This window comes from Peromyscus leucopus, chromosome 1 (assembly GCF_004664715.2).
Source record: "Peromyscus leucopus breed LL Stock chromosome 1, UCI_PerLeu_2.1, whole genome shotgun sequence".
NCBI classification, from domain to species: domain Eukaryota; kingdom Metazoa; phylum Chordata; class Mammalia; order Rodentia; family Cricetidae; genus Peromyscus; species Peromyscus leucopus.
The window spans coordinates 119,327,868-119,346,362 of record NC_051063.1 but is presented as its reverse complement, the minus strand read 5'-3'; the positions used below and the strand labels follow the sequence as shown (position 1 = coordinate 119,346,362).

Sequence of the window (18,495 nt, the reverse complement as noted above, 5' to 3'; positions counted from 1 at the left end):
GAAATGGGTTAATTTAAGATAAAAGAGCAGTTAGCAAGAAGCCTGCCACGGCCATACAGTTTATAAGTGATATAAGCGTCTGAGTGATTATTTTATAAGTGGATTGTGGGACTGCGGGGCTTGGGGAACCTGGAGAGAAGCCCTCCAGCAACATCACATAGCAATAAAAACACTAAAAATGCAGAACAAGAAAGAATATTAAAAGCTGCAAAGGAAAAAGGCCAAGTCACATATAAATGCAGACAAACTAAAATTAAACACAACTTTAGGGTCAATGGAGACCCTAAAATCTAGAAGGGTTTGTACATATATGCTGCAGACTCTAAGAGACCACTGGTTGATGGAGTATGCAAATATACGCAGTAGGCAAGAGCAATATTTATAAAGCCAACCCACCAGAAAATAACCTTCAGGTGGAGGAAACTCATGAGCAAGGGTTATAAGAAATATTACCTATGAATAGCTGACTGCTTCTGTCTTTAATTCTCTTGTGTGATATCATGGTACCCCTCTAAAATAGACATGGTACTTGTCCCATAACCTTGACAGTGTGTTCTTCATTGTCTTGGCACAATTATGCCTGTGCATTGATAGAAGGATGAATTCTTCCTACACTGCATATTTCTGTTGAATAAAATAAGCCCTAATAGTTCAGCTTTTGTTCCACAATATGATGAGAAACTCAGAAGCCTGTTCTCTATCATTAGCTCACTGACAGGGCAAATTGGTCAGATAAAGTGTCTCTGTGGAGAGATCACCAGTTGGACTTTCACAGATTATACTCAAGGATAGAATTACAGAATGTTCAATTTTGCTGAATCAAAGTCTTTTGGGGCACATAAGTGACTTAAATTGCTCTGAGCTTAACCCCAACTGGACCAGTTGATAATGCACAGACTGGCATCTGGCAGAATTCCCTAAGCAATTAGCATTTTAAATATACTTTTAACCTCAGTTTATGTTACAAGATTTTAGGCTCATTTTACTAATTGTTTATGTTTAAGTCCTGGATATTATGTGGACCACAGAGAATTAATTAGTTAACTTAAACTAGTCTGGAGGGAATCACCTTTAAGCCTAGTTACTGTGGGAGAAGCTCCACAGACTGCCAGAATTTCAGGAAGGTGGCCTGGCCTCTCAGACTTAAACAAAGAAGCTACGAGGTTTTGTCTTTGTGTTCTGAGGCTACATATAGGACAGAAAATGCATTTTTGGATCTAAGATGTTTTCTATGCCAGTCAGCCTTTGGAGAAAGTGCTGAATCGGCTTCCTTGTTTTTTTTTTTTTTTAACACAGGTCACCACAGTTACACACAGGTGATTTGTGTTTGTACATTGGCTAATCAGAAAACACTTCCAGTGTTGGCTGTGCCCTGGATCAGAAGAAACTTATGCTTTTTTCTTTTTGCTGATCATAAAATATTATCCTATAGTATTAGTTACACTCAAGAAATGTTGAATAGTACATGGTTTCTTTACTTCTTCCTTAGAATTCTCAAGTTTATCTTTTTCCTCTGTAACCCCTGTAAACTCTCCCTTTAAGAGATAATGTTACAAGCAAAACTTTTACTGCAGGTGCAGCTGGTCACTAACCATAGCTGACAAGTTTACGCTGCTTGTGTCTCTTATTCTATTTACAGAGAAATGCTTTGTGACCCTGAGAAATAGCCTTGTAACCTTCTTGATTGCCAAAGTTTGCTGTAGTATATGTATATAAGCTATGGAAATTTGAAGCTGGGGAAAAGTAGAATAGGAAAATCAGTAAATATAACTAAACTGAAAGGAAAAAAATAACACATTAGTAGATGCCAAAATAGCCTTTATCAAAATACAACACCCCTTCATGATAAAAATCCTGGGAAGATTAGGTATACAGGGGACATACTGACATAATAAGTATAAGCATAATAAAGGCAACTTAGAGTAAGGCTGTAGTCAAAATCAAACTAAATAGAGAGAAGGTTAAAGCAATTACACTAAAGCATGACAGGTTTGCCCAATCTCTCCATATCCATTCAATATAATTCTTCATGTTTTAGCTACAGCAATGAGACAACTGACATAGATCAATGGCATACAGATTGGAAAGTAAGAAGTTAAAATATCCTTATTTGCAAATAATATGACAATATACATAAAAGTCTCTCAAAATTCCACCAGGGAACTCATACAACTATTACACACTTTCAGAAAGGCAGGTTGATACAAGATTAATTAAAAAAACTCAATAGCCTTCATATATGCGAATAACTAATGGGGTAAGAAAGAAAACAAGGAAACAACATCTTTCACAGAGGCCTCAAATAATATTAAATATCTTAGAGTAGCTCTAATTAAGCAAGTAAAAGACCTGTATGATAATAAATTTCAAGTATTTCAAGAAAGATATTGCGGAAGATATCAGAAGATGGGAAGATCTCCCATGCTCATGGATTGATAGGATTAGCATAGCAAAAATGCCCATCATCCCAAAAACAATGTACAGAGTCAATACAGTATCCATCAAAATTTCAACACAATTCTTTTCAGACTTTGAAAAAAAATTCTGAACTTCATATGAAGAAACAAAAATACTAGGAAAGCTAAAACAATCCTGAACAATAAAAGAACTGGTAGAAGTATGACGATCCCAGATTTCTAGTTGTACTACAGAGCTATAGTAATTAAAAACACATGGTATTGGTGTAAAAACTGACATGATGATCGATAGAATCTAACTGAAGAACAGGCATATGTTCAGACACACATGGATACCTGATTTTTGATAGAAAAGCCGGAAACACATACTGAAAAAAGACAGCATCTTCAGCAAATGGTGCTGGTCTAATTGGATGTCAGTATGTAGCAGCATGTGAATATTTATCACCCTGCACATAACTCAAGTCCAAGTGGATCAAAAACTTCAACAGAAAGCCAGAAACATTGAACCTAATAGAAGAGAATCTGGGGCACAGCTTTGAGTGCATAGGCATGGGAAATTACATTATGAACAGAACTCCAATAGCACAGGCCCTAAGTTCAACAATTAAAAAATGGAACCTCATGAAACTGAAAAGCTTAAAAAGGCAAAGTACATCATTAATTGGACAAAGAGGCAACCTACATATTGGGGAATGATTTTTACCAATTCCACATTTGATAGAGGTCTAATATTCAAAATACACAATGAACTCATGGAACTTGATAATAAAAAAAAAACATATATTACAATTAAAAATGTGAATCAGATCTAAACAGAGAATTCTTAATAGAGGAATTTCAAATGGCTGAGAAACACTTTATGAAATATTCAACATCCTTAACCATCAAGACAAGGCAAATCAAAACTTCTGTGAGATTCCATCTTACATCTGTCAGTATGGCCAAACACAAATACACAGGTAACATCTCATGCCTGCAAAGATGTGGAGTAAGGGAACACTTCTCCATTGGTCATGGTAGTGCAAACTTGTAGAACACTGTGAAAATAAATATGGTGGGTTTTTTTTTTTTAGAAAATTGGGAACCAATCTACCTCAAGATCCATTTTCACCACTCTTGGGCATATTTTGAAAGGACACTCCAACCTATTACAAGGACACTTGCTCAATTATGTTCACTGTGGCTTTATTCACAATATGCAGAAACTGGAAACAATCTAGATATGCCTTGACCTAAGAATGGATAAGAAAACTATTTTATGATAAAGAAATGTTTACAAAATGGAGTATTACTCAGCCATTAAATGTGACCACATACAGTCTGCAGGCATTCAATGGAACTAGAAAAAATTATCCCGAGTGAGGTAACCCAGATCCAGAAAGACAAATATGGCATGTAGTCACTTGTAAGTGGATATTAGTTGATTAAATGATAACCAATCTACAATGTCCAGATCCAGAGAGGTTAGGTAAAGAGGATAGGTATATAGGGAACCCATGATCTTCCTTGGGAAGAGGAAATAGGATAAATTTTGTGGGTCTGGTGGTTAATGGGTATGGGAAGAAGAAAGTCAGGGTGAAGGGATGGAGGGAAACAGGAGTGATGTGTGGAATCGACAAGCTTTTTCATTTGTTTTGGAAATAGTGCAGTGGAAACATCTTTGAATCTTTAAGATTGATTCTAGTGAGGACTCCTTCTAAGGGAGAATATAGAGTCTTAAATGGCCATATTTTAAAACCAGACAAGGCTTCCAGTTATGGAATTGGGTTGTGTTTGCTTGTATTGTTGGTTGAGGGGGTCCTGTGGAGATCTCCAAACAACCCAGGATAATGCCTATATAGAATAATGCTCTCTGAAAACTGATTTTGGGACCCTATTGCCCAGGAAAATGCACTCACAGCTCATTGAACATGGAGAGGTTTAGCTGGAGCACACATGGAGACTTTACTTCTACATTCTTTTCTCTTTGGTGCAGAAAGGTACCCTTGAGGCTACAGAAAGAATGCAGCCATAACACTCTTCCACCTCTCATCTTTCTTGCCTGCAAGATGTGCTTGTACAATGATGGCACAGAATTTGAGGGAGGGCCAACCAATGTTTGGTATAACTTGAGGCCCAGGCCAGGACATGGAGTCCATGTTCTACACTGCCTGAATGGCTAGGAACTAGAGACTGGATAACCCAGAGACCCAGGGTAGGACCAAAAACATCTGGGGAAAAAATCTCCTGATGATATTATATTATACTCAAGACTGGTGCCTTGTCCAGTTGCCATCAGAGAGGCTTCCTTCATCAGCAGATGGGAGTGTGTGTGGAGTGCATGTGGATATATATATATCCACAGCCAGATATTATGCTGAGAGAGAGAGAGAGAGAGAGAGAGAGAGAGAGAGAGAGAGAGAGAGAGATAGAGAGAGAGAGAATCTAACTCGGAGGTCCCAACAAATTCCTCCACTCTGAGCTCAAGAAATTCTACAGAAGAGAAAACAGAAAAATTCTAGGAACCAGAGGAGATAGAGGATCCCAAAAGAACAAGTCCTTCTGAATCAACTAACCAGGTTTCTCATTGGCTCAGAGAAACAAGCAACAGCATGATGCCTGCATGGTTCTGCATTAGGTACTGTGTGTATATGTTATATCTGTTAGTGTGGTGAATTTATGAGCATCCTAACAATGGGAGCAGGTGTATCTCTAACTCTTTTCCCTGCTCTTTTCATTCTAATGGGTTTTCTTGTGCAGCCTCAGAATGAGGGTTTTTGCCTTGTCTTCATGTATCTTGTTTTGTCTTGTATGGCTCATTTCTCTTGGAGGTCTTATCTTTTCTGAAGAGGAAACAAAGTGGAGTGGAAAAGGGCTGGAGGAGAGGTTCTGGGAGGAGTTGAGAAAGAGAAAACTGTGGTTGGGATGTATTATATGAGAGAATAATCTGTTTTCAATAAGATAAAAGAGATGAAAATGTAGAATCAATAAAACATAAAATATATGCAGCAGAAAGAGACATAACCATTTATAGTCAGGGAATGACCTTCCATCGGAGAATCATGACTGAATTGGTAACTGTAGCAGTCCTCTCTTAAATGTTAGCAGGTACCACAGGAGCACCTTTTTATTCTACCACTTGAAAAGGGAATTAGGAAATGATTGCTTGCAGGGGCATCTCTTCTTCTAACAAATGCACAAATTATGTACTAGGATAAGCACGTGCTTTATAAGTTTCCAACATAGAACTTTGAAAAATGTCCTGACATTGTTAATACAACAAAAATGTATTTATTCATATGAAACAGAATGTAAAGGAAAGGAAAGCATAAAATTATAACAGTGAACAGAAATAGCATTCTCATCCCTGATTTCAACTGCAGGAGTCATAGAACACATGATTATGAAATTATGACCGAATTTTTAAACAAAATCTGTGTATCTTTTCAACAGTTGCAACTAAAACTCAGGGCAGACACACCACATTCCAACTGCAGGAATTGGGTATCCATGCTGATGGATGAAGCACTAGCAGGCGGATAAACACCATCTTACTGTAGTCTCTGTGAAGTAAACTCAAAGATGTGTTTGGTACTATGTTTATGAGAGATATCACATGATTTGATTGGGCATTGTCATATTAAGGGAATCTTCCTAGGAGCATGGTAGACAGTGTGGGCCATTTATTTAGCTTCTGCCTGGAAATGTTGACTCAAGAGTGATAAAAAAACAAGCTACAAACTTCCCCATTAATCATTAGATATAGGGAGATAACCAGCAGTAAAACATAAAATAAATTTGGATTATATCCTAGAGTTGGGAGGGCAAAAGAGATTGAGAACACATAGAGTCATGTTCTATTTCTCAGTATCCCTAGAATAATAATCTTCCATGATCAACTAAAGTTAATGAATGAAAGATGTACTTACTTCTTGTCTAGATTCCCAGTGAAATGATCATTCTTCACATATCCATGCTTTGTGTAAATAGAAAATAAACAATCAAGCTCTTCATCTCCTTCCTGGTTTCTCTTGTCTTTTGTTCTCCAGAAGCACTTGGGGTCAGTCAAACTGCAGAAAATGAGGAAAAGTTTCAGGGTCAAAAAGACAAAGATCAAAGAGAGCATCTTTGTCATGTCTGCAAGAGAGGAGTCCGAGTGAAGTGCAGCATGAAGAGTCAGACAGAAACCCATGTATCACTTATGCATGAACACATCTAGGTGTCTCTTTTTATTACTGTAGTTACTAGTAAAGAAGGCATGTACTTCTCTCAGTCATGTTTTTCAGCCCACTGTTCAGCTCTGGAGGATTCTTAAGCACTCTGTGTCCTGAGGCCCTGCATCTGAGTTCCTATATCCAGGTGACAAATAAGGGGTAATAATTTTGTTTATGATTATCTTTCTCTCCATATCCCTTATGGTTACTTCTGTTTCAGTAGACATGAAGGCCCCAAACATGATTCCTCTTGGGCAAATTGCTAAAAAGCCTAGTTCATCAAACTGATTCTCTAATTACCATTTGAATTGTTGACTTGGATTATATCAGATATTTCAAATGAGTTTTGAGATGGAAGTGTAAGAAATAGTTTTTCCTAGATAGAGCTTACTACAGACATATAGGCACTATGAACAATACTGCTCATGATTGGAAATAGTATGATTACATATTTGATATCATGTATCGATAGAACATGCACTGTATAAATCACACACATTTGAGTATCTGCTAGTGCACACAATCCCATGGAGCAGCCTGTGTTAGAAGTTCAATCATCACTCTGAATCCAGAGCTTTTCATCACTACCTGAATATCAAGGCTAGAAAGAAAACTGCTTATTAGAGTTCTATCACATGACCAAGACCTCAGTTCCCATGGACGTGTATTTTGTGATCAGCTATTTCTACATCTACAGCATTGATTTCTTCCATTTTAATGCTTACGTTTGAATAGTATGCCGGCTGAGAATTAACTCTATAATTGATGGATAACCACTTCTGATTCCAATTTCCCAGTGAGAAATTGTGTGCCATTGTTTCATTACAGAATATATGTAGCCAAGAAGGTAGTGCATTGATAGGTTTTATATGAACTTATTTCTTAAATTAATAAGGGACATTTGAGAAATTGTCACTAATGCAAAGCAATTGCATTTGCTTCTAGATGATGTACCCCAAAATACTGAATCTTGTGCTGCATAGGTTTTAATACATGAATGATAACCTCAGAGTCACTAATAATGTGAATATGTAGCATTAAAGAAAGGATCAATTAAAGTCAATGATTTAATTTCTTGTAAAAACACTACAATTTCTGTAACGAATCTTGCATTCCTTCCCTGATGTGATGCTGTCTGAGCTTTTCACAAAAAGACAGAGCAAAGCCTATTGTTAGAGTTATAGAAACACAGGCACTGAAAGACAGACAGACAGACAGACAGACAGACTGACTGACTGATTTACAAAACAGCATTCAATCAAGAACAGATTAAGACTCACACCACAAACAAACAGAAATGAAAGAAGACTAAAGCAAAAAAGTAGAGAAGTCTAATCTGGGTTCATTGTGGGGTAGCATATCAAGACGAAGTGTTTTTAATTTGAAAATAGTGAAAGCTTGTCATTTTCTTTTCCAATTTGTATCCTCTTGATTTCCTTATGTTGTCTTTTTGCTCTGGCTAGATCTTCAAGTACTATATTGAATAAATATGGAGAGAGCAGACAGCCTTGTTTTGTTCCTGATTTTAGTGGAATCGCTTTGAATTTCTCTCCATTTAATTTGATGTTGGCTGTTGGCTTGCTGTAAATTTCCTTTATTATGTTTAGGTATGTTCCCTATATTCCTGATATCTCCAAGACATTTATCATGAAGGGGTATTGGATTTTGTCAAATTCCTTTTCAGCATCTAGTAAGATGATCATGTGTTTTTTTTCTTTCAGTTTGTTTATATGGTGTATTACATTGACAGACTTTCGTAGTTGGACCACATTTGCATCCCTGGAATGAAGCCTACTCGATCATGGTGGATAATTGTCATTGATTCCTTGTATTGTTCTCTTTGTTCCTATTTTATTGATTTCAGCTCTCAATTTGATTATTTCCTGGCATCTATTCCTCTTGAGTGGCTTTGCTTCTTTTTGTTCTAGAGCTTTCCGGTGTGCTGTTAAGTCATTAGTGTGAGATTTCTCCAACTTCTTTATGTGGGCATTTAGTGCTATGAATTTCGCTTTTAGCACAGCTTTCATAGTGTTCCATAAGTTTGGGTATGTGATATATTCATTTTCATTGATCTCTAGAAAGTCTTTAATTTCTTTCTTTATTTCTTCCTTGACCCATTGGTGATTCAGTTGAGCATTATTCAGTTTCCATGAGTAGGCTTTCTGTAGTTTTTGTTGTTGTTAAAATCCGACTTTAATCCATGGTGGTCTGATAGAATGCAGGAGGTTGTTCCAATTGTTTTTTATCTGTTGAGGTTTGCTTTGTGGCCAAGTATGTGGTCGATTTTAGAGAAAGTTCCATCAGGGTGTTCAGAAGAAGGTATATTCTTTTTTGTTAGGATGGAATTTTCTTTAGATATTGATTAATTCCATTTGAGTCATAACATCAGTTAAGTTTTTTATTTCTCTGTTAAGTTTAGATTTTGCAGATCTGTCCAGTGGTGAGAGTGGGGTGTTGAAATCTCCCACTATTAATGTGTGGGGTTTTATACGTAATTTAAGCTTTAGTAATGTTTCTTTTACATATGTGGGTACCCTTGTGTTTGGGGCATAAATGTTCAGAATTAAAACTTCATTTTGGTTTATCTTTCCTTTGATGAGTATGTAATGCCCTTCTTGATCTCTTTTGATTGATTTTAGTTTGAAATATATTTTGCTGGATAGTAGGATGGCTATACTGGCTTGCTTCTTAAGACCTTTTGATTGGAAAGTCTTTTCCCAGCCTTTTATTCTTAGGTAGTGTCTATCTTTGAGGTGTGTTTCTTGTTTGCAGCAGAAAGACTGGTCCTGCTTTCATATCCATTTTGTTAGCCTATATCTTTTTATAGGTGAATTAAGTTCATTGATATTATGGGATATTAATGACCAGTGATTGTTCATTCCTGTTTTCTTTTGGTGGTAGTGTGTGTGTATTTCTCTTCTTTGGGGTTTAATTCTGTGGTGTTAACTATTGTTTGTATTTTGGAGGGTGTATCTGACTTCCTTAGGTTGGAATTTTGCTTCTAGTGCTTTCTGTAGGGCTGGGTTTGTGGATAAGTATTATTTAAAGATGGTTTTGTCTTGGAATGTCTTGTTCCCTTCATCTATCATGATTGGAATTTTGCTGGGTATATTACTCTAGGCTGGCATCCACGGTTGGATCTCTTAATATCTGCATTAAATCTGTCCAGGTCCTCTGGCTTTCAAAATTTCCATTGAGAATTTGGGTGTTTTTCTGATGGGTTTGCCTTTATAAGTCACTTGGCCTTTTTCCTTTGCTGCTCTTAATATTCTTTCTTTATTCTGTATGTTTAGTTGTTTAATTATTATGTGGCAATGGGAATTTTTTGGGGGTCTACTCTGGTGTTCTACAGGCTTCTTGTATTTTCACAGGCATTTCCTTCTTTAAGTTGGGAAAGTTTTCTTCTATGATCTTGTTGAATATATTTTCTGTGCCTTTGAATTGGTATTCTTCTCCTTCCTCTATCCCTATTATTCTTAGGTTTTGTCTTTTCATGGTGTCCCAGATTTCTTGGTCATTTTGTGTTATGACATTTTTGGCACTAGTATTTTCTTTGACTGATGAATCCATTTCCTCTATTGTATCCTCTACATCAGAGATTCTCTCTTTCATCTTTTGTATTCTGTTGGTTATGCTTGCACCTGTATTTATTGTTCATTTACTTAGATTTTCTATTTTCAGCTTTCCCTCTGTTTCTGTCTTTTTCATTGTTTCTATTTTCCTTTTCAGGTTGTGGACTGTTTTTCTTGCCTGGTCTGTTTCATTGCTTTTCATTCATTTTCTTTAAGGGAATTGTTGCTTTCTTCCACTTTTTTATTTCTCTTTTCCTCTAGTTCTTTATAGATTTCTTCCAATTTTTTTGTTTGACTTTTTCTCTTATTCTTAATGATTTCTTCCACTTTTTTGGTCATCTTTTCTCCAATTTCATTTTTTCTTGAAATGCCTCTAGCATCTTCATGATTCAATTCTTAATGTTGCTTTCTTCTGCTTCTTCCACCTTGTGATATTCAGGTCTTGCTGTTGGATGAGGGCTAGGTTTTGGTGATGCTGTATTGATCTTTATGTTGTTGTATGTACTTCTGCCTTGATATCTGCCCATCTCCTCATCTAATGTGTATAAGAGGTGCTTGTTTTTGAGTGACATGCTGTTGGTACACTCTGCGCTTTTTGTGTCTGTGTCTCAGGGGGCCCTTCTTGGTCTAATCTTAGCTCTCAGTCTGATTGGACCAGGCAGCTTCTGTGTCTCAGCAAGCTGCTCTTGGGTCAACCCAAGCTAGTCGATTCTGTGACTCACGGATTCATTCTTGGTGTTATCAGGGCTATTGGTCCAGTCAGAGCTAACAGATTCGGCATTTTGGAAGCCTCTCTTGGTCCAATGAGAGGTGCTGGATTCTACTTCTCAGAAAGCCACTCTTGTTCTAATCAGGGCTGGCAGGTTCCCTGTCTCCAGAGTTTACTCTTGGTCCAACGATGCCTCTTTGTCCAATGGGAGCTCTCTGTTTCTCTGGGCAGATGTGAGATCTATGGACTGGGTGGGAGCATTCTGGGCTGGATTGGAGCTCTCTGGGCCAGATGGGAGCTCTGGGCTGATGGCAGCTAAGGATTGGTCTCCAAGCCTCAGGAAGTGGTGGAGGTCTCAGGCAGATGGGTATGGGGGCAGGGCATGTAAATTGCAGGGTTTTCTGGATGGTCTTGAGAAGGGGAACCTTCCCAGAAGACCCCTGCCCACTGGCCAGCAACTGGGGCTAGCAACTGGGGCTGAGTTGGGTAGGTCTTCCCTGGGGCCCAGTTGGGTGGGTCTTCCCTGGGGCCCCAAGGCTGGGGCCCAAGGATGGGACCTAGGGGCAGGCCTCCCTGGGTATAAACAGAGTCAGTCACCTCTTAGCTGGATGGGAGATTTGGGCCAAATGGGAGTTGGGGGTTGGTTTCCATAATATTGTCTTTAAAAGGCAGGTTAAAGAAAGAAGCTGAATACACAGGATATCATTCTTTTTTTCTCTCCTTTTTTCTTTTTACAGGACCTTTTTTTTTGGTTTTTCGAGACAGGGTTTCTCTGTGTAGCTTTTCGCCTTTCCTGGAACTCACTTGGTAGTCCAGGCTGGCCTTGAACTCACAGAGATCCGCCTGGCTCTGCCTCTCGAGTGCTGGGATTAAAGGCGTGCGCTACCACCACCCGGCCTCCTTTTTTCTTATTTATTCTATGTATCTTTAGCATCATGTATCTTCATTCCATTCATTTCCCATCCCTTTGCATCTGTCCTCCCCGCTTGTACAACTCCCAAATAAAACAAAGCTTAAGAGAAAAAAAGGAAAAACAATAAAATCTTTAAAAAAATCTCATCATTAAAGCTGCAATATGACACAGAGCCAACTCTCCCACCTCCCCCAGATTTTAATGGGTAGAGGGGGGAGGATGAGGGCAGCTTTTCCCCACCCAAGCCACCATAAGACAGATGAGTAATGGGGACAGATTTCTCATGCTAACAATTTTGGGGATGGCTGACCTATAGCTGCATTAGAAGGGTTGGCTCTATTGTGTTTCCCTAGCAAAGTGTAGGGCCTGCTTTCCTGAGTGTTGCATCTGGTGTGGGCCAGGGGTAGTTCTCCCACTCTTATGATCACAGGGCCAGGTCTCCCATCTGTCCCAGGCATTGATGGGTATGCAGGGATATCATTTCTCTGCCTATGCCACCACAAGACAGATGAGAAATGGAGAAAGCTCTCCCATGCTCACAATTTCCATTCTGGCTAACCCACACCTATGCTAACAGGGTTGGCTCTACTGTGCTGCCCTGTCAAGGTGCAGGACTGCTCTCCTGAGTGTTGCAGCTGGTGGGGGTCAAGAAGAGCTCTCCTATTCTTAAAACCACAGGGTCAACTCTCTCACATTCCACAGACATTAATAGGGGGAAGTGTCTCATTCCTCCACCCATGTCATTACAAGGTAGATGGGGAAGAGAAATGGGGAGAGATCTCCAATGCTCACAACTTTGGGGCTGGCTCACCCACACACCTGCACTAACAAGGTTGGCTCTCCCACTCTTATGACCATAGGGCCAGCTTCTCACTTGCCCCAGACATTAATGGAGCGGGGAGGAGAGTACAACTCTCCCCCACCCATGCCACCACAAGATAGATGGTTGTAGCATGAATTCTAATTTGTCTTAATAATAAAAACCTGGAGTCAGATACTAGGGTAAATGTTGAATGAGCAGAGAAGTAAAGGAGCAGCCAAAGTGACCTCTTAGCTCCATCACTCCTCAGACTGAAAAGGGGCTGAACTCCTGTCTCTGCCAGCCTTATATTCCTGTTTCTGACCAGCCATATCACTTCCTGTCTCCTGTCTATACTGACCTCCAGACCTCTATCATTAACTAATGGCTAGCTTCACCCTCTAATCTTCAGGCAAGCATTATTTGTTAGAGCCAAAACAAAATATCACCACATTCCATCTTTTTGTTTAAAATTAAAAGGTTATGGAAGCCGCCACTGCCGCCAGCGCAGCTGTGCCAGAGCCAGGAGGAGACCGGCCACAGGCCGCCCAACACCCCCCCCCCCCGCCCCCGGATTTGTTACAACAATCTGTTAAAACATGGTGGATTACTATGAAGTTCTGGGCGTGCAGAGACATGCCTCACCTGAGGACATTAAAAAGGCATATCGGAAACAGGCACTGAAATGGCATCCAGACAAAAATCCTGAAAATGAAGAAGCAGAGCAGAAATTCAAACAAGTAGCTGAGGCCTATGAGGTGTTATCGGATGCAAAAAAGCAGGACATCTATGACAAATACGGCAAAGAAGGATTAAATGGTGGTGGAGGAGGTGGAAGTCATTTTGACAGTCCGTTTGAGTTTGGCTTCACATTCCAGAATCCAGATGATGTCTTCAGGGAAGTTTTTTGGTGGAAGGGACCCATTTTCATTTGACCTCTTTGAAGACCCATTTGATGACGTTTTTGGGAACCGAAGGGGTCCCCGAGGAAGCAGAAACCGAGGTATAGGCTCATTTTTCTCTGCCTTGAGTGGATTTCCTCCTTTTGGAGGTAGATTTCCTGCTTTTGATACAGGATTCACTCCTTTCGGCTCACTAGGGCATGGGGATATCACTTCCTTCTCTTCAGCATCATTGGGCAGTAGCAGAATGGGCAACTTCAATTCAATATCATCTTCTACTAAGATAGTTAATGGCAAAAAATTACTACAAAGAGAATTGTGGAGAATGGCCAGGAAAGAGTAGAAGTTGAGGAAGACGGACAGTTAAAGTCCCTGACGATAAATGGTAAGGAGCACCTGCTATGCTTGGATAACAAGTAATTCAACACAAGCGTTTAACAGAAACGGTAAACCATAACAAGCACCAGTTGAGGAATAACAGGAACTTTTTTTTAAGATTTCAAACAAACTCGACTTTCTGTATAACTGTACCTAAAGTATTTATAAAACAGCTCATCGGAGCCCCTATTTCATAGACTTTTGAGTTTGTTGTTGGGGCCACAAAATAGGACCATTTTTTTGTCTTTAAAATTGTTGTAATCTCTGTATGCACTTTGCTTTAAACAAAAGAAAACAAAATGTAATCTGAGGTGAGCCCCGTGACTCTTGAGTAGTGCTAGGACAAGACTGTTGTTTAACACCAGCATGGATATGTTTCCTTCTTATTGTGTTGACATGTGATTGAGTAGTGTCAGCCTGCTGTGAAGTTAACATTGCCAGATGAACCTTCCACAGATATATTTCAATTTTATTTTCAGTATTTAGTAATGAAAGCTATTACTGCATCAACGGTAATACATTTCTGGTTTAGTGTAAATTAAGGATGTTTTCTAGTTGTGCATGGATGCTGGCAAATTCGTCAGTTCTGACAATTGTTTAAATATGTAATGTTAAGCTTAGGTTTAAAAAAGTTGGTATTTTGGGTCTATGTCATTTGCCTTAAAAAAGAAAATAAATGCGAATGTGTTTGGTGCATTCTTTCATGAGAAAAAAAATAAAAGGTTATAACTAATATAAGAAAAACTATATACAGTAAGTACAATAACTTTATACAATATATACATGCATTAATTACATCAACAATGTGTAGTCTGCTAACAATTGACACACTCAGAAAAAATACTCCATTATCTATCTTAACTTGGTGAGTCCAAAAGTTTGTACATAATTTACTTTCTATTCTAACTTGCATTACCAAAACTATCTCTTAATGTCTCTCAACTCTATACACTTTATGTCTCTTTAGTGAGTTTCTTTTCTGAATATGGTAACAAGAAAAAGTATAACTAGAAAGTCTTCAACTCCTTCAGATACCAGAGAAGGAAATAATATTACCTGAATAAGCAATAAAATAACCTATAAAAAGACACAGGCTAACGGAATGGATATGAAATCAGGATCCATCTTTCTGCTGCAAAGAAGAAACACACTTAATCCTGAAAAACAGACACTACCTCAGAGTAAAAGGCTTGGAAAAGACTTTCCAATCAAATGGACTTAAGAAGCAAGCTGGTGTAGCAATTCTAATATCTAACAAAATAGATTTCAAATTAAAACCAGTCAAAAGAGATCCAGACGGACATTACATATTCATCACAGAAAAGATCCACGAAGATGAAGTTTCAATTCTGAACATTTATGCCTCAAATACAAGAGAACCCACATATATAAAACAAACATTACAAAAGCTTAAATCACACATTAAACCCCACACATTAATAGTGGGAGAGTTCTGTACCCCACTCTCACCACTGGATAGATAAGCCAGACTAAAAATTTGCAGAGAAATAAGGCACCTAACAGATGCTATGACTCAAATGGACTTAATAGATATCTACAGAACATTCCACCCTAAAAAAAGAATATACTTCTTCTCAGTACCCCATGAAACCACCTCAAAAATTGACCACATACCCAATCATAAAGCATATCTCAACAGGTGCAAAAATGGGATAACCTCTTGCATTCTCTCAGACCACCATGGATTAAATTTCAACAACAACAACAAAATTAGAGAAAGCCTACAATATCATTGAAACTGAATAATGCTCAACTGAATCAACAATGGGTCAAGGAAGAAATAAAGAAAGAAATTAAAGACTTCCTGGAATTCAATGAAAATGAATGTACTACATACCCAAACTTATGGGACACTATGAATGCAGTGCTAAGAGGAAAATTCATAGCACTAAATGCCCACATAAAGAAGTTGGAGAAATCTCACACTAGTGACTTAACAGCACACCTAAAAGCTCTAGAATAAGAAGAATCAAATTCACTCATGAGGAACAGATGCCAGGAAATAATCAAATTGAAAGCTAAAATCAATAAAATAGGAACAAATGGAACAATACAAAGAATCAATGAAACAAAGAATTGGTTCTTTGAGAAAATCAACAAGATAGACAAGCCCTTATCTAAATTAATCAGAAGGCAGAGAGAAAGCATCCAAATTATCAAAATCAGAAATGAAAAGGGTGACATAACAACAGACATTGAGGAAATCCAGAGAACCTCTAATCCAAACTAAACAAAGGCAGAAATTAACAAAATGAGAAATGTAAAGGGAGACATAATAACAGGCAATAACTAAATCCAGAGAATCCTCAGGTCATACTTCAAAAACCTGTACTCTACAAAATTCAAAATTTGAAGAACATGGACAATTTTCTGGATAGGAACAACATACCAAAGTTAAATCAAGACCAAATAAATACTTGAAATAGACCAATAACACCCAAGGAAATAGAATCAGTCATTAAAAGTCTCCTGTGGGGCATTTACCCACCACCCCCACAGCTTCCCAGAGTTTCAATCCAATGTAAAGTATTTAAAACTAGTAATTGTCTTTTTTTTTTTTAAAAAAAAACAAGAACCTTAAATATAATCTCCTTTGCTTAGCCTTTTTCCTAACCCTTGACAACAACTTGTAACCAACCCCCCTAAACACTGAAAATTATCCCAGAACCAAAACCCATTAAAAAGTCCAAAAAACCACCCACCCCACACCACCTCTTTGGGAATGTGGGCATCATATTCTTAAAATTGCTTCCTGCTGGGCATGGGTGAAGTTATCTTTATCCTGAAAGAAAAATTTTAGGTTAATTGTCAAATTTTAGGAAAGGTAACTTTGTTATCCAGTCTATGTATGATGCCAAAGTTCAGGGTTTATCTCAAGTTTTTATTCAAGTAGTCTGTGGGACTGGATCATCACAGCTAGTCATCTCAAAATTGCTCTGAGCATTTTGTAGTTCAAAGCTGATCTGTAGATGATGTTTATCAGCTTGGTGATATTATTATTATTGTCCACGTGAAATTGTTGTGGTTGTGGGGCCCCATCTTCTTCCTGGAGACTTCAGTTGATGTTAGGCCTGGCCATGATTTCCTGCAGAAAACTGATAAGAGACTCAAACACAAAGACATATATATGCAGCTAATTGAAGCCTTTTTTTTTCTAGAACTAGTTAGTACTCTATATGACCATTCATATCTTAACAAAGTTTAAAATGTCTGTCTATCTATCTATCTATCTATCTATCTATCTATCTATCTATCTATCTATCTATCATCTATCTATGTTAATCTTGTAAATTTTGATAAAAATTCATACTTTAAGAAAAGTTTAAAGAATCAGAATAGAATCAAAGAGTTGAGATTAGTAATAGAATAGTCCCTTAATTAATTTGGCTTTTCTCCTGTCCCATAGCTGAAGATGGCTCTTTTCATTTGGCATGATACAGGGAGTTTGCATTTTCCTTTTAACAACATGCTTGAGTTTAAAGAAGGAGAGAGCAATTCTCCTACTCCAAAGTCAGCTTTAAATTTCAATTGAACTGGGACTATTAGAAGACCAATAGTGTTAAATTTCTTTAGAGAAGAGCAGAAACAAACATTTAGGAAGACATATAAAACTTTTTAGATGATATACCCATATGCCATTTCACTCTGTTTCCTGGGATAGATGATTTGTCCCTTTTCTTCAGTTGTCTCATTTGTCTGGCGTTCTTCAGATTCCTTAACCTTCAGTCTCCTAAAAGACAAAACAAAAAACCTCTCCCCAAGACTAATTTTGGGGATGTTCCTTTTTGGCAAGTTATTATCTGATTAAATGAAAAAGCATGTGTTACTGGTATAAGTTAGTTTAAATTGGATGTTCATGCTGGTTGACGAACTATTACCTCCTCTAATTAAGAGGTCTCTCTTGTTCACATCGAACCTTTATTAATTTTGATGGTACCCACAGCTTATCTTCTGTAGAAACAAAAGCAAAAGCTCGTCCCCAACGTAACACATACCCTGATTTCCATTCTGAGGTCAGCATATCTTTAAAGTATATAGGCTGATATAATTCTCTAGTTTTTTTCTATTATCCAATGTCTCTCTGCAGCTGTTGTTCCTTTCTCATTGTCATTGAGAAAATTTAAAGTTAATAGAGCATTATGCAGTCTATTTCTGGGGGTTTTTGTTACACTTTCTGTTTATTTAGCATGTCCTTTAGAGTTCTGTTTGTTCTTTCTATAACTGCTTGACCTGTAGGATTATGTGGTATGCCTGTAATATGCTTTATATTATAATAAGCAAAAAACTGTTTCATTTTAACAGAGACATATGATGGAGTATTGTCAGTTTTGATTTGTGGAGGTATACCCATGATGGCCATAACTTCTAGCCAATGAGTGATTACAGAATCAGCTTTTTCAGAACTCAAAGCAGTTGCCCATTGAAATCCTGAATAAGTATTGATGGTATGGTGTACATATTTCATTTTTTCAAATTCTGCAAAGTGAAACATGTCCATCTGCCAGATTTCATTCCTATGAGTACTCTTTGGGTTACATCCTGCTGGTAATGGTGCTTGATTGTAGAAGGAACAAGTAGGACTTTTTTT

The 18,495-nt window shown here is 37.9% G+C and overlaps 2 pseudogenes; one reads left to right on the top strand and one right to left on the bottom strand.

Moving 5' to 3' along the window:
• Window positions 1-6,525, bottom strand: part of LOC114696165 — a 35,393-nt pseudogene extending 28,868 nt beyond the window's left edge.
• Window positions 6,526-13,182: 6,657 nt separating this feature from the next.
• LOC114696166 lies at window positions 13,183-13,951 on the top strand (annotated as a pseudogene).
• The last annotated feature ends 4,544 nt before the right edge of the window (window positions 13,952-18,495 follow it).